The following is a 26,814-nucleotide window of genomic DNA, read 5'->3' on the forward strand; positions in this document are numbered from 1 at the left end:
CTGGCCGTCCAAACAGGGCATGATACGGGCTTTTGATTTTCACCACTTCAAAGGTCAAAGTTTATGATCTCGAGTCATTCTCATCTCCAAAAGCCACCTCCAGAGCTATCTTACCAACAGGATATGCTGATTTACCAGGCACCACACCATGGAACACCGTATTGGACGGTTTAAGATTTTTATCTGTTAACCCCATGCAATGGAAAGTTTCATAATAAAGGATATTGATACTAATCCTTCCATCCATGAGTACCTTAGTGAACTTATAACCTCCCACCTGAGGTGCCACCACCAGTGCCAGATGACCCGGATTGTCAACCCGGGGCGGATGATCTTCTCTACTCCACACAATCGGCTGCTTGGACCAGCGCAAATAACGGGGCATTGCCGGTTCAACGGCATTCACTGCTCTTTTATGAAGCTTCTAATCGCGCTTGTCCAGGCTAGTGGTGAAGACATGATACTGCCCGCTATTTAACTGCTTCGGGTTGCTCTGGTAACCCGACTGCTGCTGCTGTTGCTGATTCCCCTGATTGTTATAACCACCTTGGTTGCCCTGATTGCCTTGATTGCCATGTCCGCTCTGGTTACCGTGAAAACCTGAACCGGAACTGCCTCCTCCATAACCCGACCCATGAGACCCGGGGCCCAAACCACCACCCGGTCCATGATCATACCGAAAAGAATCAGAATTTTTGAACTCTTGCATGATGTAACAATCTTTCCAGAGGTGCGTGGACAGGTTCTCCTTCGTCCCATGCTTTGGGCAAGGCTGGTTCAACAGATAAGACAGGCGGTCCGGGTTAGGACTTGGACCTCCACCGCGCTGGGGCGGTTTACCCTTATGTCGCTGGCCCTTGTCATGTGTGTTGGTATTAGCCACAAAGTCTAAACTGTGCTCCGCCTTACGCTTGCCGCCGTTTCCATGACCCGCCGGGTTGTGGTGCTGCCCCTTGGCATTGCCACTCCTTTTTCCCTTCCCTGTCTTATCATCGTCAGACTCGGGATCCTTGGTACTATCAGAGTCGGCATACTTCACCAGAGCGGCCATGAGAGTTCCCATGTCATTACAATGACGTTTGAGCCGTCCCAACTTCAACTCCAGGGGTTCAAACCGGCAATTGCCTTCCAATGTTAAAATTGCGGTATCTGCGTTGATGCGGTCCGATGAATGCAAAATCTCTGAAACCCGGCGCACCCAACGGGTTGTTGACTCTCCTTCTTCCTGGACACAGGCAGCTAAGTCCACAATCGACATGGTCTACTTGCATGTATCCTTGAAATTCTGGATAAACCGGGCTCTCAACTCGGCCCATGATATGATAGAATTAGCCGGTAAGCTCTTCAGCCAAGTGCGAGCCATCCCCTCTAGCATCATGGTGAAGTATTTCGCACACGCCGCATCATCCACATCCAGCATCTCCATGGCCATCTCATAGCTTTCGACCCATGTCTCGGGGGATAAATCGGCGGTGTAATTCGGCACTTTGCGCGGGCTCTTGAAATCTTTGGGCAGACGCACGTTGCGCAGCGCTGGGACGAGACACGGTACCCCCAAAGAGCTAGAAGTAACCCCTGGTTCCACCAACGTGGTTGGACAAACCAGAGTAAGCTGATGGGCATCATGCTGCGCCACTAACTCGGCCTCTCTACGTGCCCGAGCCCGGTCCACCACCTCCTGAGCCTCACCAGCACCACCCGCCGGGTTATTGCCACGGGGCGGATCACGGTTCCGCGCGTTGCTTGACACTGTCGGTTCATCCATACGCCTGTTGTAACTCCGGCTTGGGCAGGGAGTGGAATGGATCCGATCGCGACTACATGAATAAGCCTCCTGCTGAAGCAAGGCTGTCTGAAGAAGATCCCTAACCTGACGTGTCTCGACCGCCGCTGGAGACTCGCCTTCGATCGGGATGGCCGCCAGCCGTGAAGCGGTAGCGACAATGTTGTCCATCAGGTTAGAGTAATGACCCGGTGGCGTTGGGACATGCGGTGTTACAATGTTGTTCTGACGAGGCGGATCCACCAAACGTGGCTGAACTGGCGCCCCCGCTCCAGGTGCCTCCGCCCGGTTCACCACCGGTGGATTACTGGTCCCTGCTCCTGGGGTGTTAAAGAGCTTTCTAGCGTCATAAACCGGCAGCAAGCGAGATCGGTACCTCCTCTTCAGGACTTCGTTTGACGCACTCTGATCCAGCATAATCTGGTAAGCCTGTGCATCCAAAGCGGCCCGCTCCGTGGCCATCCTGGTGTCCTCAGCTGCCAAGTCGGCTTTGGCCTGGGTGATCTGATCTTTCACCTTCGCGATTTCCGCATTGTGTGCATCCTGATCCGCCGGGTTCACCTCATCCATCAGCGTTGCCAATGCGTCAAACAAATCAGATAGAACCTAGGCCGGCGGTCGCACAGGGCCTCCTGCCCCGGCCGCTGTTGCTGCTGCCGATCCAGAAATCATCGCCACTGCGGTCGAAGAATGGAGCGCTGGTTGCATACCGGCCATGAAGATCGCAACCCGGTTTGGCGGATCAAAGGGGTCCAGAATACTGTCTCCATCGGAACAGCCCCCAATCCGGCCATCTTGCAACTGATATAACGACTCGGTCTCTCCGGTCGATGACTCGTCGCCGGAATAAACGACGGTTTCACCACCAGATTCCGATCTATCCTCAGATTCCCCTCCTTGGATGACTCCCACGAAGGCCCGATTCATGACAGGCTTGACCCGGGCAGATCTCGCACGCTGAGCCGTTTCGACGAGGTTGGTGTAGATGTCCGGCTTAGGGCCCGGTTCGCCGATCTTGCCAATGAAAACGTGTATGCTGCCAAAGGGGACCCGGTACCCATACTCGATTGAGCCGGCCTCGGGGCCGCAGCCTGCATCGTCGATGTAGAGCTTGCCGTGGCGACTCTTGGTCATCCGACCCACAACGTAGCCCTTGAGTCCTTCGAAGCTGCCCTCTAAGAACTCGAAACCATCGTGCGATAGCCCCACGGTGGGCGCCAACTGTCATGGTTTTTGTCACGGCAGATGTCCTAGAGAAAGGACTTAGTCATGGAGCCATCGCTACGGGTTAACTTAAAGGGGTTAAAGCGGACAAGGGACACAAGAGAGTTTATACTGGTTCGGCCCCTTGCGGTGAAGGTAAAAGCCTATGATCCAGTTGTTGTGGGATTGCTTGGGTTTTGATGACCAGGGAGAGAATACGCTTTCCCTGAGTCTCGAGTTGTTGTCTGTTGTCCTTGAATCGCCGCCGGGTCGTCCCCTTATATACACGGGTTGACGCCCGTCGGTTTACAGAATCCCGAGGCCGGCTCATAAACGTGTCCGGCTCAGTCTCTGCTCTTTCTATCTTACAACACAAGTTTACATATTAATGCCGGTTTATGTCTACAGGCCTTAAACCGACTTTGGGCCCTGGGCCTTCATAAAGCGTCACCGTCTGACTTCATGGGCTTCAGATATAATGAACTACCATGAGGTTAACCCGGCCTCTCCTGGCCGGTTTACGCCCAGTGGTAATATCCCCAACAGGTATCATTGGCATACTTGATAGCTAAGGATCGTCGATGGTGCTCGTGTTGCGGTTGAGTTTGGGCCGGCTGTCGTCGTCGCTGAAGCGGCTCCGGTGCTACGGTTGCGGCGCCTGTCGACATACAAGAAATCTCATCTGTGGTAAGTGAACAGTTGCACGATAAAGAGAAAAACCGAAGGAGTACAAATCGAAATAACCTGATGAGGTCGCGGCGTCGGTAAAGTAGGGCCGGTGGAGTTGAATATGTCGTCCGTGGAGCGGGTCCGGTGCAGTGGACGAAGGCTTCATCGGGCGAGTTGTATAGTGCTTACGATGAGGCGGATCCGTTGCGGCGGACGAGGGCTTGTATGAAGGGCCAGCGAAGGGACGGACGAGGGAGTCAGTGAAGGGCCTACACTATGGTGGACGAGGGCGCCGGTTAAGCAGATCCGGTGCGGTGGACCATGATGGCGGTCAAGGAGATCTGGAGCGGTGGACAAGCCAGTCGCTGAAGCGGCTCCGGTGAAGTGGTGAGTTGGCGGTTGGGTGTTCCAAGGTGTGGAAGGTAGATCCGTCGGGGTGTGAGGTCCACCTCTGCGGCGGAGGACTAGATTCGGCGGCTTGCCATGGTTGGGGGAGGGGGTCAGGGAGGGGAAGAGTAGGGGCTCTGGGGAAGAATGTTGGGGGGCAAAGAGGGGAGAACAATGGAGTTACCAAAGCAGCCCTTTTCCGTTCATGTGGCAGGGGTAAAACAGGAATATCGCAGGGCTAAACTTTCGGGCGTGAGATATTTCGATGTGAGCGGGAAGTTTGAAAGCTTTTGGAGCCTAGAATTATTTTTTGCTCTTGTACGGCCGACTATGATATCATGGCCGAGAATTTGTTTGTTTTGCACGCAAAAAAAGTGCAAGTTTTGAAAATCAATGTCTCCAACTCAAAACTTAGATTGTCCATTCAATTCAAATATGGATCATTGAGCTACTACAAGAAAATACCATCATACGGTCCAATTCAAATGAAATTCCAAATGTGTTTATCCTAAATATGATGACAAAAGCAAAAATGTGTATGTGTATGAATAAAGTGGATGATTATAAAGTTTGAACATGCTCGTATGTGTATATCACTAGGTTTGATATATGAATTTGAAATCATGAAATCTCGGCTTAAAAAATGTACCTCCATTTAAATGAATTACAAAAGCTAATGATAGAGTCGAATTCCAAAATTCCAATCTTAGGTTTGTAATTCTGGTACATCAAGGTATATCACGCATGTTCAAAAGTATCGTTATCTCATAGTCCAAACTGTGAAACAAATTGATCAACCATGAGTGCACACACTATTGACCATGTATATCTCAATTACGCTAAAGTCCCTCAAGTATAGACACCTCACTCTTTATCTGAAGCAACCCCCCCCCTCGTCGCCCATCCCCGCCCCTCGTCGCCCCCCACACACACACAGAAGTCGTTCTCTCCCCCAAACACCAACACACGAGCACATTAACACCCCTCTGTCTTCTAAAGTCCGGACCCCAATATAGGTCTCTATCACTTTGTCTCTTGGGCATGCACACATCTCTTCCCGCACTCTCTAGCTAGGTCTCCCGGCATCTCTCTTTCCCAAGCACACGCACTATGTAGAGTGTATCTTTCCCATACACACAAAATGTCACCCCAAACGTCTATCTCCCTAGTTATGTGATTCTCGCACACTCACCTCACACACCACCCCCACTACAAAACAAGCACACTTTGTCTCCTTGTGCACCACTCTCCTCTTTCTATCTCTCCCACATGCGGACCTGCCCCAACTCCTCCTTGTATACATATATGTCATGACTCTTTCCATAGCTCCCTAATGTATCATCGTTCTCGGTCTCGCACATTGTTCTCTACACCATCTATTCTAGATCTCTCATGAAGTCCCTATCACACACTCGATGACTCGCTTCCCTTGCGTCTCCGTACATAGGCCAATTTCAAACAACATCAACATTGTCTCCCTATCTATATGCCATTTATGGACACAAACGCCCCCTCTCTTCCTCTCTCTCTCTCTCTCTCTCTCTCTCTCTCTCTCTCTCTCTCTGTCGCTAGCTCTCTCTCTCGCTCTCACACCCCTCTCCCACACACACTCGATGTCTCTTCCAAATAGTCTACTCCCCCTGCCCGCACCCATGCTATCCCGCTACTACACATGTCACACCATTCCCCTTCCCTTATACTAGGTTTACATCATTAGTGGTCTCTCTACTCCACATACACACACTCCCTCTCACACACAAACGCGCGCACAAACACACACAGACACGCACGAACACCCATTAATCTGGATCCTCATCTCTCCCCATGTCCGCATGTGTATCTCACACACTCACTCTCTAATTATGTATATGTGTCTCCACGTTACACAACACAAAGCCCCATGTACATGTCTCTCTCTATCCTCCACACACATAGACACAAAGAATCTGTTATCATTGCCTCAGTCTCTAGACATATCACACACGCACTCTCTCTCTCTCTCTCTCTCTCTCTCTCTCTCTCTCTCTCTCTCTCTCTCTCTCTCTCTCTCTCTCTCGCAAACACGCTCAACAAGGGTTTCCCCGTGAATAACTTACCGGTCTATTCATCAACAGTCGTGGCAGTACGGCGAACACGAGATGTGAAAAAGAATAAATCTACACGTGCTTAGACCAGCTAGTATGACTACTAGGACTACAGCAAGCCAAAAAGCGCGCCGCCGTCACCCCCTCCTTATCAGCGACGGGAAAACCTTTGTTTTACACAGTCGAGAAGTCATTGTGCTAAGGCCTCACATGCTGAGGCGTTGAATAGAATGTAGATGCTAGTTCACAGAAACAAGTATCGATAATACGTTTGTATCTCCATACTTATATTTCTTCTCTTATAAAAAACCGAGTTGGTGATGATGGTACGCGTGCCATCTTGCAATATAGACCGTCTGATCTATATCTGACTGATGGAAATTAAACGAAAAGATACCTGCACCCCTCTCCACATTTGCAGACAAGGCCTTCCCTCGTTCATCCTTATCTCCAACAAGCTCATTGTTGAGCAATTAAGAAAGGAAGCCTCTGGAACAAACTCGCCTGGTGGCCGCTGCCGACGTCATCAATCCCCATGCCTCCGCTCAGTCCGACCACCAATCACCACCATGCCCCACTCCTCTTCACCTTATCTCCTATTTCTCGAGATATCATTAGTTTTTACACATGAGATTACTCTCGCATGGGTCAATCACTACGAGTGTTTTTATAAAAAAAAATACATCTTGATGTTCCGTGCAATGCACAGATCTTGCTAGTACTCCTACAGAAGACTAAGTTGGTGATGATGGTGTGTCTGCCATCCGTCGTTTGTGACCATTAGATCTACATCTAACGACTGTGAGGTAAGTGGTTGCCTTTTCTCACCAACATCCCACTTGTCTACCAATTTACAGAAAAAACCCATAATTAGTATCTTAAAACCAACCACATGCCTCCCTGACCTCACCAAAACAGCCCAAGGAATTTATTCTAATTGAAACATAATATATCTCTAGTGATATATGTATATCAAAATTAGAGTGTTTTGTATCAAGTTTGTGAATAAGTATTATTCTAATTATGATTCGTTGCAACGCACATGAACATTGCTAGTATTTCCAACCATGCAATTTTTTCCCTAGTATTCCATAGTTTTGAGTTTTCCATCAAGATATTAGTCACTCATGGTTGATATTTACTTTCAATCATGTACACATATGCACTATGTAACTAGCCTTGCTTATTGGGTTCCAAAGCTTAACTTTCACTCCTACTTACAATATGTAGAGTATTTAACAAAAAACTACCACTTTCAACCAGCCCTAGGAAGAATCTATTGTACAAAAAATAGCAAAAACATACCCAAAATTTCTTAAACCACGCCAAAAACTACTACCTACCGATTAGGTTAGTTTAAACCCATTTATGACAGGGTTGGCCCACACGTCCGTGCTGACGAGGCAGCTTAAACCAACACTTTTTTTGACTGTTGACACGAGGGACCCACATCTGACCTTCTATCCTGTTATTCCCCCTCAAATCATTATTTTTCCTGAACATTACTTCAAATAGTACTGATGCGTGTTCGTCGGTGGCGCCGGTGATGAGCAAGTTGGCCGCCGCTCCGCCGGACGGTCCAGATACCGCGCTGGCCTCCACACGGGTTGGCAGGCTGGCCCGAGCGTGACTCACGAGCGAGCAAGCCGTCGCGCTGGCCTTCTCTCGAGCCAGATGGCTGGCCTTAGGGCAGCGCGCGCGAGCAAGCTGGCGCGCCACCGTGCCAATCTAGCTAGCAAACCTTGCAGACAAGCAGCTGGACAGAGCTATCTTGGCTAGCTAGCGGCCGCGAGTGCCGGACGGAGCTGGCATCCGGGCTGCCGCAAGATGGGCTCCGCACCGCCGGCGGTTTTGACCTCGCCTTCTGCCGGCGGCGGTAGCTGCGTCCCATGGTCGAGGATGACTAGGTGGACGGCCCGGAGGTAGGAGGTCACTAGGGGATTTTTGTGCAGACTGACATGTAGGTCCCACAAGTCATAACGCCCGGTCGAATAGAAGGCGTTGACTTAATGGGCGACATGGGCCCTGTTTGGATACTCTAAGTTAGTGGTTAGATTCTAAACCTGAACTAACTCTAACCAAAGTGGTGTTTGGATGGCAGGGTTAGATTGACAACAAATGTATCCAAACTGGGCCATGGGTTGAAACGTGCCTATAACGACACTTTGTAGAGTAGTCGTTTCTTGGTAGGGCTGGTTGGTAAGAGCATGTACAATGGTTGATAAGGTAGTCTTATCTTAAGTCTGCCACGTATGCAAGTGGTAGTTGTTTCTTGGCATTATTAGTGGTTTCTTGCATTATTAGGGGTTTCTTGTAAGGAACAATGTACTATTAGCGACAAAAGGCGATTCTAGATTGCGTTGTACTCCAACGAGTACTATTAGTGGTTGCGGGAGTGTATACCTCGTTTTGTGGGTTCGATCCCGGCCGAACGCACGGCGGCCTTTTTTTAAATAGTAACTGCGTTGCGAGCCAATATTTTACACGGGTAGTTTGAGTTTTGAAGTCAAACGGACGTGCCGCACCACAATCTGGGTGCACTGGATAGCCTAGCCACGTGAACGGGTTTTCCTTCCCAGCATCTCGTGGCTCACGTGCTCGCCCTAGTCGCACCTCGCTTGCAGCTTCCTCATCAGCTAGTAGCATATTTAAACTAGCGCCTCCCAATTAAGCCCGAGGAGCCGGAAAAGCCTGGCGGGGCATTGGGAACTGTGCAATATGGCTCTGTACGTAAAGTGCTCTACTACTACTCTGTAGCTTGTGGCGTTGCACGCATGGACTTCACTGCATTATCGGATCTACTATAAAAGAAATTCCTCTTGACGTGTTTTTTTTGAAACGGAGGCAAAAGCTTTGCTTCATCTCATTCATAAAGAAGGAACTACTAACAAAGTTCGACGAGATCCATTACACCTCCACAAATGGAAGCGAAAAGCCTAGTCTCGCTGTATCAAATAACTCAAATGTTCTGCCCCCGCAGTAACCGTCGCTGATAAACAGACTGCTAGTGTGTGCATGAGAGGAGCGACTGAGTAGGCCAGCTACGTGAGAGGAGCGGCTGAATAGAGCACCGAGAGTACCCACTAGGCCACTACGCAGGTGTACTTTCCCTGCATTGATAGTACATCGATGGTTCTAGAGAACAGTAGTACCCTCCACTTCCAACTATAGCTCCTTGGCCATGAGATTCAAGAGTTCAAAACTGGTGCACTATACTAGAAGTACAGTACATCGCACTACTAGTTGAGAAAGTAGTACTAGTACTGCTACAGTACGAGTACATACTCCTCCATCACATAATGTAAGACATTTTTTGACACTAGTTGGCGTGTACAAAAAATAGCAAAAACATACCCAAAATTTCTTAATCCACGCCAAAAACTACTAGCTAGTGCCAAAAATTTCTTACTAGTGCTATTATTTACAGTATAATGCAATCCCATAACGTCCCATAATGCTAGTACTAGTAGTAATAGCCTCACCCCTTCGCTAAGGAATGATCTACAGTTGGAAGGGACGAGGCCCTGCGGTTACTACGCTCTTATCTCCTCCTCGCCAGTTCCCCTCCCCCTGAAGAGAAGGCAGTTCGTCCCTGCTCCCATGGATTCGCCAGGCGGTTCTCCTCCTCGTTGGGGCTGGGAGACCTTGGATGACGATCCTATGGGAGAAATCGCACGCCGCTCCGACGTCCTCACCGCCGCAAGACTCGGTGCTTCCTGCACCAACTTTTTCAAGACGGTGCTTAAAAAGGCTTGGGAAAAGGCCATGCTTGTTGGTCTTCGATGCGTCCTCGAGGAGAAGGTTCTTCTATGGGACTATCCTTCGAACAGTCCACCGCTCCCTGGCCATGGTTGCACGTTGACTCCGCTAGAGTTGCCGACGTTGAGAGGTAGTCGGATTTTGTCCGATGAGCAGGCCAGTAATGGAGTTTGATCATGTAGTACTTAGTATTCCATTTCCATCCCGTAATTTCTCCGCTGCCCACCATCTTATATATAGGTCTGGGTCAGTGCCAACGAAGTTTGGCTTGCATTCCTCCGGCCGGATACCACCATCATTTTGCACAACATCCACAGCAGTGCGGCCGTTCCGGTAGACCCCTTCTCCACCATTGGGATCGGCCTTCTGGACTGACTCGGCTTGAATACGTATGATGATGCCTACATGAGATTGAAGAAGGTAGCAATTGCGGACCCGCCGACAAAGCGACGCGGCTACGACAATTACTATCTCATCGTGGTGTTCGACATAAGGATTGCCATCAATGCAAGAGGCATTAACGGTAGAGGCTGGCGCATGTTGGCGGCGGCAGATTTGTACCCCTACACATTCGAAGACGTCGTGCGCCATCTAGGACGCATCTTCGTGGTGACAAGCCAGGGGACTTGTTTCATCTGGTTGCCATCCTACGGTACGGGAGATTACAAACGGAATGCACAAACCATCATTTGCATCCCTAATGGTACTCCATTATTTTGCAGGGACCAGTCATCCCGCGATCAAAATAAGATCACCGATCCTGGATGTGCATTTGCATTCGCGATTCGGTCTAACCTAGAACCTTGTAGCTGACTTTGGCATATTGGGATCAACTATCTTAGCAGTCGTTACCCATGGTACCACTGATGTGCAACATGGTCACACAATCTACCACGATCGGACCGTCACCATCTACCCAGGCATTCCACTTTTTAACCCTCTCGCCTTCTCTTTCATTGTTGAACTAGTACTCTACTTACGTAGTAGTAGGAGTACTTTTTACCTTGGAGGACGCGTATAGCTAGCTAGGCCCTTGAAGACTTGAACCCACTAGCTGCCACCATTTTTGTTTTTCCATGTCTTACTATCTCATCCATGTGGCCAAGAGTGGCTATATATAATAAGCCGGTTATTTTACTTCCTCTATATCAGAGTAGTACTATTTGCTGCACGGTATTACTGACCGCCATATTTGAGACAACATTATTATGCATGGACCTTGACTATGTACGTCACCATGTGTCCAGATCTGAGATGCCGCGTGTACCAGACGAACGGCGCCGAGTTTGACCCCCGTGATGCTATGTGGGTGCCGAGGAACACTCTTGGAGAGTACTCGCTTTTCATTGGGGATAGCTACCCCATTGTGAAGCGGATGCCACCTTCCGTGCACGACACGGAAGGCCTGCTATTCATGAAGCATGGTTGTGTCTTCAGTGCGCACCACCGGATGAACGACATGCTGGGACACGCTATCCCTGATTTATGCCGCTTCAGCTTGGACTAGTCTCCATCGTGTGGAACCGGACTAGAAAGCTGCAACAATGATTCCCGTTGCCCACCGCTATGGATCATGCCATCCATGAAGAACACCTGGGACTGGAACCTGGAGGAGGACATTAGCCCATCTATAATGTGTAAGTGGAATACGGTAAATTGTGAACGGTAGCGCTGTGAATATATGTAGACTAGTCGTGCACAAATTTATCACATGAATTGGAGATGAACTTGTGTGGCATACTGGCATTTGTCCTTTAGAATTTATTACTAGTAAATGTGTTATGTGTCCGTGCAACTTGTGTGGTTGTTGCATGGTGTAAGTGCATCTAGTGCCACCCCTAGTAGGTTTTGGAGTATTGACGACAAACCTGGTTGAGGGACTAATGTGTTTGTGAGAATTGCAGGATAATACAGGTAGTAGTCCCTCATTGATTCGGTTTACCTACGGGAGATGACCCCTAAAAATGTATGAAGACATTGAAGACAATGGTGGTATGTGAAGATATTCACATTGAAGACTATGACAAGAGAAGACTATAGAGCGCGAAGACTTAGTTGTTTCGTTGTTTCCTTTTCGTCTTTGTTGAGTCATAGGAACCACCGTACTGTTAAGTGGGGTCCTAGTGAACAAAGTCAGAGGGACTGAAGTGATGCTCAACCAAAATCCTATGTCTTCGAGCGAAGACAATGAGAGCAAATCTTATCCAGAGCTGGATGAGTCAGCTTTACTTGCAGCCCAAGTCAAGCTGTCGCGTGTGTTTGAAATCTGACCGTTGGAACACGTGTCAGTTCCTTAGTGACCCAGGGTCATTTCGGACAAATCAGGTCGGGTTGCCTAGTGGCTATAAATAGCCCACCCCCTACACCATAAATTGGTGGCTGCTCAGAGTTAGTGCATGGCTTTTCTCGTTTGAGAGCAACCCATCTCTGAAGCTTTTGAGAGAGAGAAATCCTTGCGAGGACAAAGCCCAAACACCCAGAGCCAAAGAGTGTTAGGCATCACTGAAGTCTTTCTGTCCGCGTGACCTGAAGACTTGTTACACTTGAGGACTATGAATCCTCTAGCCGGTTAGGCGTCGCGTTCTGAGCATCCAAGAGTCATTGTGGATCGCCTGTGAACAAAGTCTGTGAAGGTTTGGAAGTCTACCTTGCAGACTTACCAGAGTGATTGGGCGAGGACTGGGTGTCCTTAGCTCAAGGGGAATAAGGTGAAGACACGGTCTTCTGAGTTGAATCTCAGCCTCCCTAACCAGACGTTCAGTTGTCACAGCAACTGGAACTGGTCCAACAAATCCGGTGTCCTCAACAAGTGACTGGTTCTATCCTCTCCCTCTCCTTACTTACAGTTTGTCTACATGAAGTCATTGCCTACTTGCACTACCTGTTTCACTTCACTGTGTGTGTCGGGTGGTAGGTGCGACATATGCCAACGGGTGGCTAATCATTGTGGGCGCCAGTAAGACATCGCCGGTGCTTGGAAACGGGATAAGGCGAAGACATGCACGCCGGTGAATCTTACCCAGGTTCAGGGCTCTCTGTGGAGATTACACCCCTAGTCCTGCTCTGCGGGGTCTCCGCATGATCACTAGATCAACACAAGTGGCTACAAGTGGCTCCTTGAGCTGTTTGGCTAGAGGAAGAAGAAGGGCAAGGCTAGCTCTCCTCTTCTCTCTATGTGGTGTCTAAAACATTAAGAGATCAACCCTTTGCCATGGTGCCCCGGGGGGTTTATATAGGCCTACCCCCTAGGGGTACAATGGTAATCCGGCTGGACGCGGGTCCTAGCCGTCAGTGTCTGTATTCGCCGGCTTCTCCGCCGGCCGCTGGGGCCCGCCGACTGGTGGGTCCCGCCGGCTGCGGCCTCTTGGCCGATAGGTCGGCCCCATCGCCTGGGGGTCTTGCCGGCGGCTGGTTACTATAGCCTCGCCCCTGATGACGAGGGCTTTGCCGAGGTAAGCATGGCTACAGTGCCGCCGTCTGGCGGGCTCTCACTGTAGCCTTACCTCGTCTTGTCTCCTTAATGATGCACATACTTCGAGGGAGTGAGGTAGCCGGCTATTGGGAGCCGGCTACACCCCAGGCCGACTGGGGAAGGCTTGGCCGTCTTCGAGCGCCTCTCTGGCTGAAGGGGCCCGCTGCCCGTGGGCCGTACTGACAGCCTGTTGTGGGTGGCATCATAGTCAACATGGCAACAGTGCCGCGCCGGATGGGGGATGGCCGACCCGTACGGCGCACTGTGGCCATGCGTGCTCCGGGATTCGGGGGTGGCAGGCTTTACTGTAGCCACGCCCTGTCTCGTCACCGTTATGTGGGTGCAGCCCTTGAGGGTGCAATCTTGGCCGCTTGCCGGGAGCCGGCCCTCTTGTGGCCGGCATCGTGGAGTCGGTCTTCTTGTGGCCGACTTCTGGGAGTCGGTCCTCTTATGGCCTGCTTCTTGGAGTCGGCCTTCTTGTGGCTCTCTTCGGGAGGGTTTTAGGGTCGGGACGCCTTCCAGTAGTCGGCCTGTGAGATAGCCGGCCAGGGGAAGGCGGCCCTGTGCTTTGGGTGCTTGAAGGCTCGATCGGCCCGATGATTTTTAAAGATCCAGGGGGAGTCGGTTAGGCTACCCGTGGTCATTTACTCCGACAGTAGACCTCGAAGCTGGTTGGGCTTCGTGGCTGAAAGGAGGATGAGAAGCTCAATCGGCTTCCTATCTTGAAGAGCCAGCAACTAGGAGCCGGCTTTGATCAGGTGCGCCGTCTTGGTGAGGCTTTGAGGTCTGAAGGCGGGAACCAGCTGGCGCGCACGCCAGGTTGCGGGCCGGCTGCTTGCCGCCCGCGGGCCACGTGGCGTCCTCCGGCTGGAAGAGCCTGCCAGCCCACGCGCGCGACGGGACGCCGCCGCAGGCCGGGGCCCGCCACTTCCATGCCTCGGCCTAGGTGTGGATCTTCTGTGGCCCAAAACGGGCCATTCTCCTTCCAACGGCAGTTTCCGCACGCTGTTAGGGCGCAATAATCGCGGGACGTGGGGGAGTGGGCGCAGTTAATCCCACGTCCCCCCTACGCCTCGCCTCCTCGGCTTCGCCGCACGAGGCTATAAATATGGGGAGGAGGAGGAGCGGCAGACGCTCGCACGCTCGCCCTCGCTCCGCCATCTTCTTCTTCTTCCTCTCCATCGCTGTAGCCCCTCGCCGCGGCGCCATCCCTCTAGTCATCGCATTACCCGGCCGCTTCGCCGCCGCGGGGGCGTGCTTTCGCCGTCGCCGCGCCTTTTTCATTGGCTTCTTGCCCTCATTTCATGCGGCGGAGACTGGGACGGATCCAACGTCCACGAGGACCCCATCAACTTCCTCCGCAAGACGCGGCGGTTGCTCGGCAGGGATCATGTGCGGGTCCATCTTGCGCTGAAGAAGGAGATCTCGCCGGTGCCGGAGGAGGACGAGCGGGTGATCTTCCGCTCGCACTGCCTGCGCGGCCTCGGCCTGCCTGCGAGCGGCTTCTTCCGCTCCTTCCTCGAGTTTTACCAGCTCCAGCCGCACCACCTTACCCCAAACAAGGTGGTGCTGCTGTCTGCCTTTGTCACTTTGTGCGAGGGCTTCCTCGGCGTCCTTCCCACCCTCGAGCTATGGGGGGAATTCTTCCAGTCCAAGCTCGGCACCGCCATGAGGGGTGTGCCGGCTCAGAGCGGCGCCTTCATCGCGATGCGGAGGCCGGTAGCCGACAACCCTTTTCCTCCCATCACGTTGATTCAGTCGGTGAAGCTCTGGCAGCAATCCTACTTCTATGTGAAGAACGTCGCTCCGCAAGGCGACTTCGTCAACTTGCCGGCTTATGTAGCCGGCCCGCCGGCTGGGAGGCGGCCTCAATGGTCCTATCGGGCCAAAACGCTGTCGCTTGCTGGAGCCGCCGCCCTCACGCGACTCCGGGTATTGGTCCAGTCGGAGGGCCTGACCGGGCCCGACCTGCTGGCCGCCTTCGTGGTGTGTCGGGTGCTCCCGCTCCAAGGCCGCCCTCATATGATTTGTCAAATGAGTGGCCAACTCGATCCGAGTCGGCTGTGTTCCAAGGAGATGCCTCATGCAGACGTAGCTCAGATGGTGAACTACCTTGCGAACTGCAAGCTCACCGACGAGTGGCAGTTTGGCAAGGAGCCGTACTCCCGTGTCAATCCCCCGCCTACGGTAAGCTTTCTTTTTCTTCTCTTCTTTACTTTTGTCACCAAGTTTCTCTTGGACGAATCTGAACAGTCGCTTTGTCTTGACAGAGCCCCCTGCTTCGACCGGCAGCCGGGGCAGCGGGGGTGGAGCGCCAATATCTTCCCGACCGGACGACGCACGACTTGGACGACCCCGACTTGGGGGCGGCCGCTCTGGACGACGACACCATGGCGGGAGGCGGCGAGGCAGGCGACTCCGGGCTTGGAGCCAGCTTCAACGACTGGCCGGATGATGACGAGGAGGAAGTCGTCCCGCGCCGCCAGCCGACGTCCGATCATTGTGGCGCGGGTTCATCTGCCGCGCCGGCTGTCCGAGGCGGCGCGCAGAAGCGCTGGGCCGTGTCGAGCCTATTCGGCAGTCGGCCGAAGAAACCCAAGAGCACGGCGGCGGCGACCAAGCGGGACGAGGCAGCCACGAAGGCTGCCCGCTTCCGCAAGGTGGTGAAGCAGCCACAAATGGTTTCGGCGTAAGTGTCAATTCTCTCACGTATTCCTTCTTCTTTTTTGTTGATATTCTTCTGAGTCCTTGTCTTGACTTAAAAAAAGGGCTCCGCTTTCTCTTGAGCGGACCGCGACCGCCTCCGTGGTTGGAGCGGCGGGAGGATCTGCAAGCGCCCGCCGCGTGGACCCCCGTGCCGAGCTTCAAGCGGCGATGGAGCGGAATGCACGGGAGGCGCGAGAGGAGCGGGAGGCGGAGGAGCTGAGGGCGGCCGCTGCCAAGGCGGTGCAGGAGACGACGGAGGAGTCGGCGGAGGCACAAGCCGACGCAGCGGCCAAGGCTCAGGCGGAGGCTACAGGCGCAGAGAGGGCGGCGGAGGCCCTGCGTAACCGGCCTCCGCAGCTTGTTGTCCCCCTTCGCGCTGTGGCGCCCGAGATCCCGGAGCCCCCGCCGGAGGAAGCCGGTGGCGACCAGCTGGTGATGGAGAGGGAGGAGGGCGACGTCGTCATCCCGGAGAGGGAGGCGACACCGCCATCACCGACTGGGGCGGACCAAGGCAGCAGGCCAAGCGCGCCGCCCGTGCAACCAGCTCGAGGCGAGCCGGCTGCGAGGGCAGACCTTGTGGTCCGGTCGCCATCGCGCCAGCGCGCAGGGAAGGCGACTTCGGTGCCGGACCCATAGAAGGCAGCGGGCTCTAGCTCGTCGGCCCAGGATCTGGAGACGGCCAGCGCCAGCTCGCCGGGGTGGACGTCGGGTGGTGGGACGGCCATGGTGAACGTGGCGGCGCAAGAAGTCTGGAACCGGCTTCAATCCTAGGCCACCGTGCTGAAGCAGTATACTCAAGAGTTCCTCGCGACGCTGACGGCCATTCGGGTGATTCTTCCCACTTTTTGTTTCTTGTTCTTGATTTCTTCCGTGGGGGCGCGTCAGCGCACCCACTGGGTGTAGTCCCCGAGTTCCGAGTCGGCTGCTGAGATGGCGGCTTGGAACTTCTTAGTAGACTGGGATTGCTATCTTGTTCTTATTCGCTCCTCTGTCCTATTTGCAGGACTATCACAACCTCCGCACGGCTACCTTCAACTACGAGGCCCGGGAGCTGAACCAGAAGACCATTGATCTAACTGAGAGCCGGAGTAAGTGCTTCATCTTTTATCTCACGTGGGGGCGCGTCAGCGCACCCACTGGGTGTAGTCCCCGAGATTCGGGCCGACTGCTGAGCAGTCGGGCCGGATCTTTCCTGGCTACTTCTTTCTTATTGCTTTTTCTTTTTACCATATGTGCAGAGGCCAATGCCGACCTGAGGGAGCAGTTGGGTGGGGCCCAGACCACCCTTCGCGCCAAGGAAGCCGAGTACAACGCCTTGGCTCAGGAGCGTGACCGCTTGGTCAAGAAGCTGGCCGACCAGGAGGAGAGCCATAAGGCGACCCTGAAGGCGGCGCAGGACAGCGCGGCCGCCCTCCAAGCTGAATACGAGACCGAGGCTGTGAGCTGGGCTGAGGCAAGGCAAGCGCTGAGCGACGGCTACGGCCAGATCGAAGATTTGGTTGACGGTAGGCCGCCTTCTTCTTCGTCACTTTGCTTGCCGCCTGCCATTTGGTCCATTTTCTGACTTTGTGTTTTTTCTCTTCCTTTCTTACTTGTGCAGAGTACTTCCCTGGTTACTCCGTTGCCGCCAGCCAAGTCATCAAGGCCCACCGCGACGCGCAAAGGCAGGCTGGAGCTGAGATCGCGCCCGGTGCTCGCCGGTCGCTTGAGGAGCAGCTTCTGGCGATCCAAGCCCGCCTCCAGCCGGCTCACCGCATGCTCCGCCGTCTTCAGCGCGTTGGGGCGCAAGTGCTGGCCGCCCTCTGGCCCGGCTAGGTGGTTCCACGTACCCCCAGTCGGACTGCCGACTGGCTGGAGGTAGCGGTTGGCCGTTTCGAGGCCTGGAAGGCTTCTACAGCTCGGTCAGGCGCCAGGCGGGCGCTGGAGTTCGTCCGAGCTTGGTATCCTGGGCTGGATTTGGCCCAGCTGATGACTTGGCGGCAGGAGGCCAACGAGGAGCTGGAGGCGGTGCGGCCGGCTATCATCCAGCGCACCTCGGCGATCGCCGACTACACCGACTCCAGTGGCTTTGCCCCTGAGGTGAATGATGACGGTGTTGCTCAGCCGGAGGAGTGGTTTGGGCTGAACCCAGCGGATGGTGAAGACTCGGCGGAGGAGATCGACTCCAGTGACGAGGGCGAAGAGGAGGAGGGAGAGGATGGTGAAGACGCCGTGCCAGACGGTGGAGCAACTGGCCAACCTCAGCTTGATCGTGCCTCCAGCAACGAGGAGCGTGCGAGTGCGCCGCCTGCAGCCGGTGATGATCAAGCCGAGACTCGCCAGCCGGCCACTCCTCCAGCCAGCACTGCCGTCTCCACTGACCTGCTTGGCTCGCCTGTTGCACCTTTGGCCTGATCCGCCACCTTTGCTTTCCTGTTTATTACTCTTTGAACAATATTTGTTAAGTTTGCGCAGTTCCACCCACTGGGGGTGTATTCAAACTATGTTGAATGCCGGCCTTTCGAAGGCCTTTTGTGTAAATATAATCATGCATGTGCTTGGCTTCTGATTGTATTTGCTTTTCATCCTTTTGGCTGTTTCCGTTGCCGCCCTCCCTTGGTCACGCCTTCCCAGCCGGACAGCTGCTCTGCAGTCTGTGGCTGGGGAAGGGCTTGGCCGTTTGGGAGGGAAAGTACTCTAGCTTTCTTTGGTTGTAGCAAGGTGAATGGGAAGCCGGCCAGCCGGCTGTTCTGACAGCCGGTTGGCGGTGTGGGAGGCCGGCTTGTGTTATATAAGTTCGTTAGTCCTTATCCGTTTTCGTGTGGGCATCCTTTCCTGCCTTTGACTCTTGCCAGTCGGACAGTCGATTCTTCGAGCTGCAACTTTCAACAAGAGAGGGCTTGGGTGCCGGCACACTACTTGTCTGACTGCAGGTAGAACTTTAATATAACTCAAGGCGGCAAGTCCCCGAGCCGACTGATCGAACCCGGTGCGGGACAGGAAAACAAATGTAGTAATACATTCATAGGTATGACACTCATCATACATAGATAAAAGAGGGTAGTCCCGGAGTGCTCCTCGGGGGGCCCGTTGTCTTGTACTTAATACAAAAGGTAACGTGGTACGTACTGCATTTAACTGTAAAATCTTCAGAGGAGATTGGCGTTCCATGGTCGTTCCGACTCCTTGCCGGAATCATATCTCTTGCGTGCCTTCGGCTTCTGTGCGTCGATCAGGTAGTAGGAGTCGTTGCCTAGGGCCTTGCTGATGACGAAGGGGCCTTCTCAAGGGGCTGAGAGCTTGTGTTGGCCGGCTGTTCGCTGGATCAGCCGGAGCACAAGATCGCCTTCTTGGAAGGATCTTGGCTTGACCTTCCGGTTATGGTAACGGCGCAAACCCTGCTGGTAGATGGCGGACCGGCTGAGTGCTAACAGCCGGCCCTCTTCCAGCAGGTCAACACCGTCTTCTCGCGCTTCCTTGGCCTCCGCCTCCGTGTACATTGTGACCCGAGGTGAGTCGAACTCAATGTCAGTTGGGATGACAGCCTCGGCACCATATACAAGGAAGAAAGGAGTGAAGCCGGTTGACTTGTTCGGGGTAGTACGCAGACTCCAGAGGACGGCCGGCAGCTCGTCGAGGCAGCAGCGGGCCGAACGCTCCAGTGGTACGACCAGTCGGGGCTTGATGCCGGAGAGGATGAGGCCGTTTGCTCACTCGACTTGGCCGTTTGACTGAGGGTGGGCAACGGACGCTAGGTCCAGTCGGATGCCCTGTGTCGCACAGAAACGTGCCAGTGCTCCTTTGGCAAAATCGTGCCATTGTCGGTGATGATGCTGTGTGGTACGCCATACCGGGTGTTGATATATGCGATGAATGTCACGGCAGTCGGCCCGTTCAGCTTCTTGATTGGCTTCGCTTCAATCCACTTGGTGAATTTGTCCACGGCGACAAGTAGATGTGTCATGCCGCCGCACGCTGTCTTGAATGGGCCCACCATGTCCAGTCCCAAGAAGGCAAAGGGCCAGGTGAGGGGGATGGTCTTGAGTGCAGAAGCCGGCAGGTGTTGCTTGGAGCTGAAGACTTGGCACCCTTTGCAGTATTTGACTAATTCCTTGGCGTCTTCCAAAGCAGTCGGCCAGAAGAACCCATGGCGGAACGCTTTGGCGACAAGTGATCTTGAGGCCGCGTGGTGGCCGCATTCGCCTTGGTGGATGTCCTTGAGGATTGCTATCCCTTCTCTGGCTCGACGCAGCGCTGGAAGACTCCAGTGACGCTGCGCCTAATGAGTTCTCTGATTACTATTGTGTATGCTCCGGCTCGGCGTTGAACTTGTCTTGCCGAGATCTCGTCAGTCGGCAGCTCTCTGTTTACCAGGAAGTTGAGGATGGGTTGGGCCCATGATGGAGCTGTGACTTCTTCTATTGCCACTACGGCTACTGCGACCAGGGTGGGTGGGTTGGGTGGTGAAGAGTTGGAGTCGGCCACCGCCTGTTGTGTTGTTGCAGTCCCCGGGCCGACTGCTGCAGTGCCCGGGCCGGGTTCTGAAGTCCCCGAGCCGGGTGCGACTACGGCAGTCCCCGGGCCGCCTGTCAAAGTCCCCGAGCCGCCTGCTGGGTTCCCCAAGTTGGATCCGACTGCATCAGGGTTAGGCGGTACAAAGATGGAGTCTGATTCTGGAGACGGCTTGACAGTCGGTTTGAGGAGGCGTTGGAGAGAGACGTCGGTTGGTATAGCTTGTCGGGTGGAGCCGATTCGTGCCAGGGCATCTGCTTGCTCGTTGTCGGCCCGTGGCACGTGGAGGAACTTGCATCCTTCAAAGTATCCGCTGATTTGGTGAACGAGGAATCGGTAGCTCGCCATGTTTGCGTCCTTGGCGTCAGTCGCCAGATGATTGTTGGACTACCAAATCTGAGTCGCCATGGCACAGGATCCGGCGGATGCCGAGCTCTTTGGCTAGCCAGAGCCCATGTATGAGCGCCTCGTACTCGGCCACGTTGTTGGAGGTGGCAAAATGAATTTGCAATGTGTATCTGAGTTTGTCGCCCTTGGTAGAGGTGAGGACGATGCCGGCTCTCAAGCCGGTGCGCATCTTGGATCCATCGAAGTGCATCCGCCAATGAGTGGAGTCGGAAGCCGGCGGTAGGTACTGGGTCTCGGCCCAGTCGACAAGGAAGTCGGCCAATGCTTGGGACTTGATGGCGGTGCGAGGCTGGTAGAAGATCGTGTAAGGAGCCAGCGCAATGGCCCACTTGGCCACCCGGCCGGATGCATCCCGGCTGCCTATGATCTCGGCAAGCAGGGCAGTACATACGACCGTGATGGGATGCTCTTGAAAGTAGGGCTTCAGCTTCTCGGTGGCGAAGTATACTCCATAGCACATCTTCTGGTAGTGCAGGTAGTTTTGCTTCGAGGTGGATAGTACTTCGCTCAAATAATACACCGGCCTCTGGACTAACTGAGCCCGGCCTTCTTCTGGGCGTTGGACCACAATAACTGTGCTGACCACTCGGGTAGTCGCGGCAATGTAAAGGAGCATGGGCTCTTTCTCAGCTGGCGCCGCCAAGACAGGTGGCGTGGTCAGCATCTTATTCAACTCGTGAAAATCTTGGTCTGCTTGGTTGTTCCACTCGAAGTGGGTGGACTATTTCATGAGTCGATACAGGGGGAGAGCCTTCTCTCCTAGCCGGCTGATGAAGCGGTTCAGGGAGGCCAGGCACCCGGTGAACTTTTGGACGTCTCGCAGCTTGGTAGGAATCTCCATTCTCTCTATGGCCTTGATCTTCACTGGGTTGCACTCGATGCCGCGTTCGGAGACCAAGAAGCCTAGAAGCTAGCCGGCTGGTACTCCGAACACGCATTTCTCAGGGTTGAGCTTGATCTGAAACCGGCGCAAGTTGTCAAATGTTTCTCTGAGGTCTTCCAGCAGGGTGCCGCTCTTATCCGTCTTCACCACAATATCGTCTACATAGACGTGGGCATTTCTGCCGAGTTGCTTGAGGAGGCATTTCTGCAAGCAACGCTGAAAAGTGGCACCGGCATTTCTCAAGCTGAATGTCATAGTCAGGTAGCAGAAAGCTCCGAATAGAGTGATGAAGGCGGTCTTCAGGCGGTCGGCTGGATCCAACTTGATCTAATGGTAGCCTGAGTAAGCATCCAAGAAACTCAACAGCTCGCATCCGGCTGTGGAATCTATCACTTGATCGATTTGAGGTAAGGCAAACGGATCTTTGGGGCAGGCTTTGTTGAGGCTGGTATAATCTATACACATGCGCCATTTATTGTTTTTCTTCAATACAAGGACCTGGTTGGCAAGCCATTCTGGAAAAAACACCTCCATAATGAAGCCGGCTGCCAGAAGCCGGGCTATCTCTTCTCCTACAATCCTTCTCTTTTCCTCCGACAGTCGGCGGAGAGGTTGTTTGACTGGTTTCGCGTCTGCTCGGACGTGTAGCTTGTGCTTGGAGAAATCCTTCTAAACACCCGAAATGTCCTTTGGGGACCATGCAAAGATGTCCGGATTCTCACGGAGGAAATCGACGAGCTCGCCTTCCTATTTGTTGTCCAGGTTTGCTCCAATGACGGCAAACCTCTCCGGTTTCTCTGGGTCCAGAGGTATCTTCTTTGTTTCCTTGGCCGGCTGGAAGGAGCCTTGAGCATCATATTCCTTGGGTTCAGGGGACAGGGCCGGCTGCTTGCCGGCCATGGCCGCGACTTGGTCCAGCATCTTTTTTTCTTCGGCAATCACGAGGGACTCGGCCAGCCGGCTGCTGGCTGCAGCACACTCATAGGATTTCTTGTAGTCTCCGGCTATGGTGATGATCCCCTTTGAACTTGGCATCTTCATCTTGAGGTAGGCGTAGTGGGGCACAGCGATGAACTTGGCCAGGGCAGGTCGGCCAAGCAACGCGTGGTAAGGGCTCTCTAAATCCACCACTTCAAACCAGACTGCTTCTGGGCGGAAGTGATCCTTGTCTCCGAAGAGAACATCTATCTTGATCTTGCCGATTGGTTAGCAGGACAGGCCGGATACGATGCCATGGAACACAGTCCGGCTTGGCATGAGTTGCTTTGTCTTGATGTTCAGCTTCTCCATGGTGTCACGGTACAGTATGTTGATGCTGCTCCCACCGTCAATCAGTACACGGGAGAAACAGGCAGCTCGCCTTTCCATCGCGAGGGTGGCGTCCAACACCAATGCATAAGAGCCGGGAGACGACATCACCTCTGGGTGATCGGCCCGGCTCCAGCTGATAGGCTTCTCAGACCAATGCATAAACTCTAGGTTGTCAGAGGCGACCGCGTTGACTTCTTGGTGTTGTCGGCGCCGACTATGCCTGTCTTCAGTTTGGCTTGTAAAGACTACGTAGGCGGCATGCTCGTCCGGGAACTCGTCTTGAATGGCTCCGACTGCTGGTCGAGCAGCCGGCTGCTGAGGGGGTGGACGTGGCTGGCCAACAGGTGGAGGCGGCACCAGCCCTTCGCCTTTGGAGATTCGCGTGAGCCAATGACACTTCCGAGTCGTGTGGTTGGACGGCTTGGCGCCGCTTTGGAACTTGCAGGGGCATCAAGGGTTTGCTCGTAGGAGAAAGCCGGCTGCCAAGCCGGCCTGCCGCCCTTCTGCTTCTTGGGCGTGGGCCACCCTTCAGGTTGTTCGTCTTCGACTATGGCTACTTGCTGACTGGTGGAAGGCGGCATGGGGGCCTTGCGCTTTTTGTCATTTGGGTACGAGCGTCGATTGGAGTCACCAGCCGGCGTCTTGGGAGCCGGAGCGAGCACCTTTCCAGAGGCATCCACTCGAAGCTCAGTCTTCATTGAAGAGTCGGCTGTGGCGTACTTGTCTACTATGATTAGCAGCTCGTCGAGGGTAGTCGGCTCGTCACAGAGGAGCCGGTGCTTGAGGAGGGTGCCCTCTCGGCACCCGGCGGTGAAGTACTCTATGGCTTGAACCTCGTGCACCCCTTCGCAGGAGTTGCGGAGCTCGGCCCAACGCGTGAGGTAGTCGCGAGTTGATTCGCTGGGCCCTTGGACGCACAAGGAGAGCTGGCGGGGCTTGGGAGGCCGCTTGTATGTGCTGGTGAAATTGCGGATGAAGACTTCCGTGAAGTCTAGCCAGCTGTTGACGCTGTAGGGCTTGAGGCTGTTCAACCAGGTGCGTGCCGTGCCTTGAAGCATGAGCGGGACGTACTTCACGGCAACACGCCTCTTGCCGTTTGCTATGCGGACTGCGGTGGAGTAATCGATCAGCCAGTCTTCCGGCTTCACGGAGCCGTTGTATTTTGGCGTGTCTCTTGGGAGTGAGAACCCTTTGGGGAAGGGCTCGTCGCGGATGCGGGGGCCAAAGCAAGGCGGGCCCACATCATCATCTTCTTCTAGCGCCAGGGATCGCGCTAGGCGGTCGATCCGGTGGCGGGCATCATTCTCGCCAACTCCTTCACGGTGGCCTAGTCGACCGCCGAGAGTCGGATGCGTAACAGGCGGCGGGGTGGGATATCTCTCCACACGAGGCGGGGGAGGAGGTGAATTGCCTCGTCGTTCCACAGCTCGGGGGCGGCCATCTGCGTCGCGCTCGATGGTGAGCCAAGTCCAACTGCGGCTAGCAGCTGGCTCCTTGTCTTTTCTCGCGCGGGCGCCGCCTGCAGTCGGCGTCCGGGATGTCGCGTCATGCTCTCGGCGTGGGGGAGGACTTTCAGCGCGGGCGCTGGCTTCGTGCCGCTCTGCGGCCGCGTCGATCAGCTGCTGGATGCGTCTAGTCATGTAGGGGAGCTCGTCGGCCTCCAGCCCGTTCACCAAGTCTACGGCCGCCTGAGCGGCACGCAGGTTCTCGAGTGGCGTGGTGTAGACTGGGCGGTCTGCTCCCAGCATGCTGGCGATGGCCGCGCCGCGCTTCTTGACGATGCCGGCTCGGCTTGGCCCGCCAGGAGGTGGCGTACCAAAGGCGGCGCAGTCAACTTCGTGCTGGTGAGCTTCAGTGAGGCGTCTCATGAATGCTATCTTCTGGCCCTCCGCGATGAGGGCGAGGCGGCGTGCCTCCAGTGTCTCGGCGTCGGTGTCGGCCGGGATGGGGGCGGACAGGTCGTGTAGCACAGCTTGTAGGGCGTCGTGGGCGTTCTCGCCTGAGGCGGCGCCGTGGCTGATGACCAGCACCTCAATGACAGTGTTGCCGCCACTGTCGGCTCGGGGAAGAGGGTCGTCGATGATCACCACGTTGGTGGGGAAGGCGTCAAGCGACGCCGTGTCGGAGTCGACAAGCATCGGGTTGGTGGAGCCGACCGACTCCAAATCCACAGGAGGCTTGCTGGAGACATGAAGCTGGTCGAAGAAGGCTGACGAGGCGGCTCTCGGGGCAGTCTGTGCCCGCGTCGGACGCAGGCTCGTCGGAGATGCGAGCCTCGCCAAGAAGATTGGCGAGGCAGCTCGCCGCGCAGGCGTCGTAGACGCCTTGCAGCGCGTCGGGGCAAGCGCCATCGGGCGTGCCGGGCTGGCTACGCTCACTGGGAAGGAAAAGGGTTCCCGTCCAGAATAGGTCTCCGGACGACGGTGCACCTGGCCCCACGGTGGGCGCCAAATGTCGGGTGGTAGGTGCGACATATGCCAACGGGTGGCTTATCATTGTGGGAGCCAGTAAGACATCGCCGGTGCCTGGAAACTGGATAAGGCGAAGACATGCACGCCGGCAAATCTTACCCAGGTTCGGGGCTCTCCGTGGAGATAACACCCCTAGTCCTGCTCTGCGGGGTCTCCGCATGATCACTAGATCAACACAAGTGGCTACAAGTGGATCCTTGAGCTGTTTGGCTAGAGGAAGAAGAAGGGCAGGGCTAGCTCTCCTCTTCTCTCTATGTGGTGTCTAAAACTTTAAGAGATCAACCCTTTGCATGGGTGCCCCGGGGGGTTTATATAGGCCTAGCCCCAGGGGTACAATGGTAATCCGGCTGGACGCAGGTCCTAGCCGTCAGTGTCAGTATTCGCCGGCTTCTCCGCCGGCCGCTGGGGCCCGCCGACTGGTGGGTCCCGCAGGCTGCTGGCCTCTTGGCCGACAAGCCGGCCCCACCGCCTGGGGGTCTTGCTGGCGGCTGGTTACTGTAGCCTCGCCCTGATGACGAGGGCTTTGCCGAGGTAAGCATGGCTACAGTGTCGCCGTCTGGCGGGCTCTCACTGTAGCCTTACCTCGTCTTGTCTCCTTAATGATGCACATACTTCGAGGGAGTGAGGTAGCCGGCTATTGGGAGCCGGCTACACCCCAGGCCGACTGGGGGAGGCTTGGCCGCCTTCGAGCATCTCTCTGGCTGAAGGGGCCCGCCGCCCGTGGGCCGTACTGACAGCGTGTCGTGGGTGGCGTCATAGTCGACATGGCAACAGTGCCGCGCTGGACGGGGGATGACCGACCCGTACGGCGCACTGTGGCCATGCGTGCTACGAGATTCGGGGGTGGCAGGCTTTACTGTAGCCACGCCCCGTCTCATCACCATTATGTGGGTGCAGCCCTTGAGGGTGCAATCTTGGCCGCTTGCCGGGAGCCGGCCCTCTTGTGGCCGGCATCGTGGAGTCGGTCTTCTTGTGGCCTGCTTCTGGGAGTCGGTCCTCTTGTGGCCGGCTTCTTGGAGTCGGCCTTCTTGTGGCTCTCTTCGGGAGGGTTTTAGACGCGGGCCGCCTTCCAGTAGTCGGCCTGAGAGATAGCCGGCCAGGGGAAGGCGGCCCTGTGCTTTGGGTGCTTGAAGGCTCGATCGGCCCGATAATTTTTGAAGAGCCAGGGGGAGTCGGTTAGGCTACCC

This window comes from Aegilops tauschii, chromosome 2, assembly GCF_002575655.3.
Source record: "Aegilops tauschii subsp. strangulata cultivar AL8/78 chromosome 2, Aet v6.0, whole genome shotgun sequence".
Lineage (NCBI taxonomy): Eukaryota > Viridiplantae > Streptophyta > Magnoliopsida > Poales > Poaceae > Aegilops > Aegilops tauschii.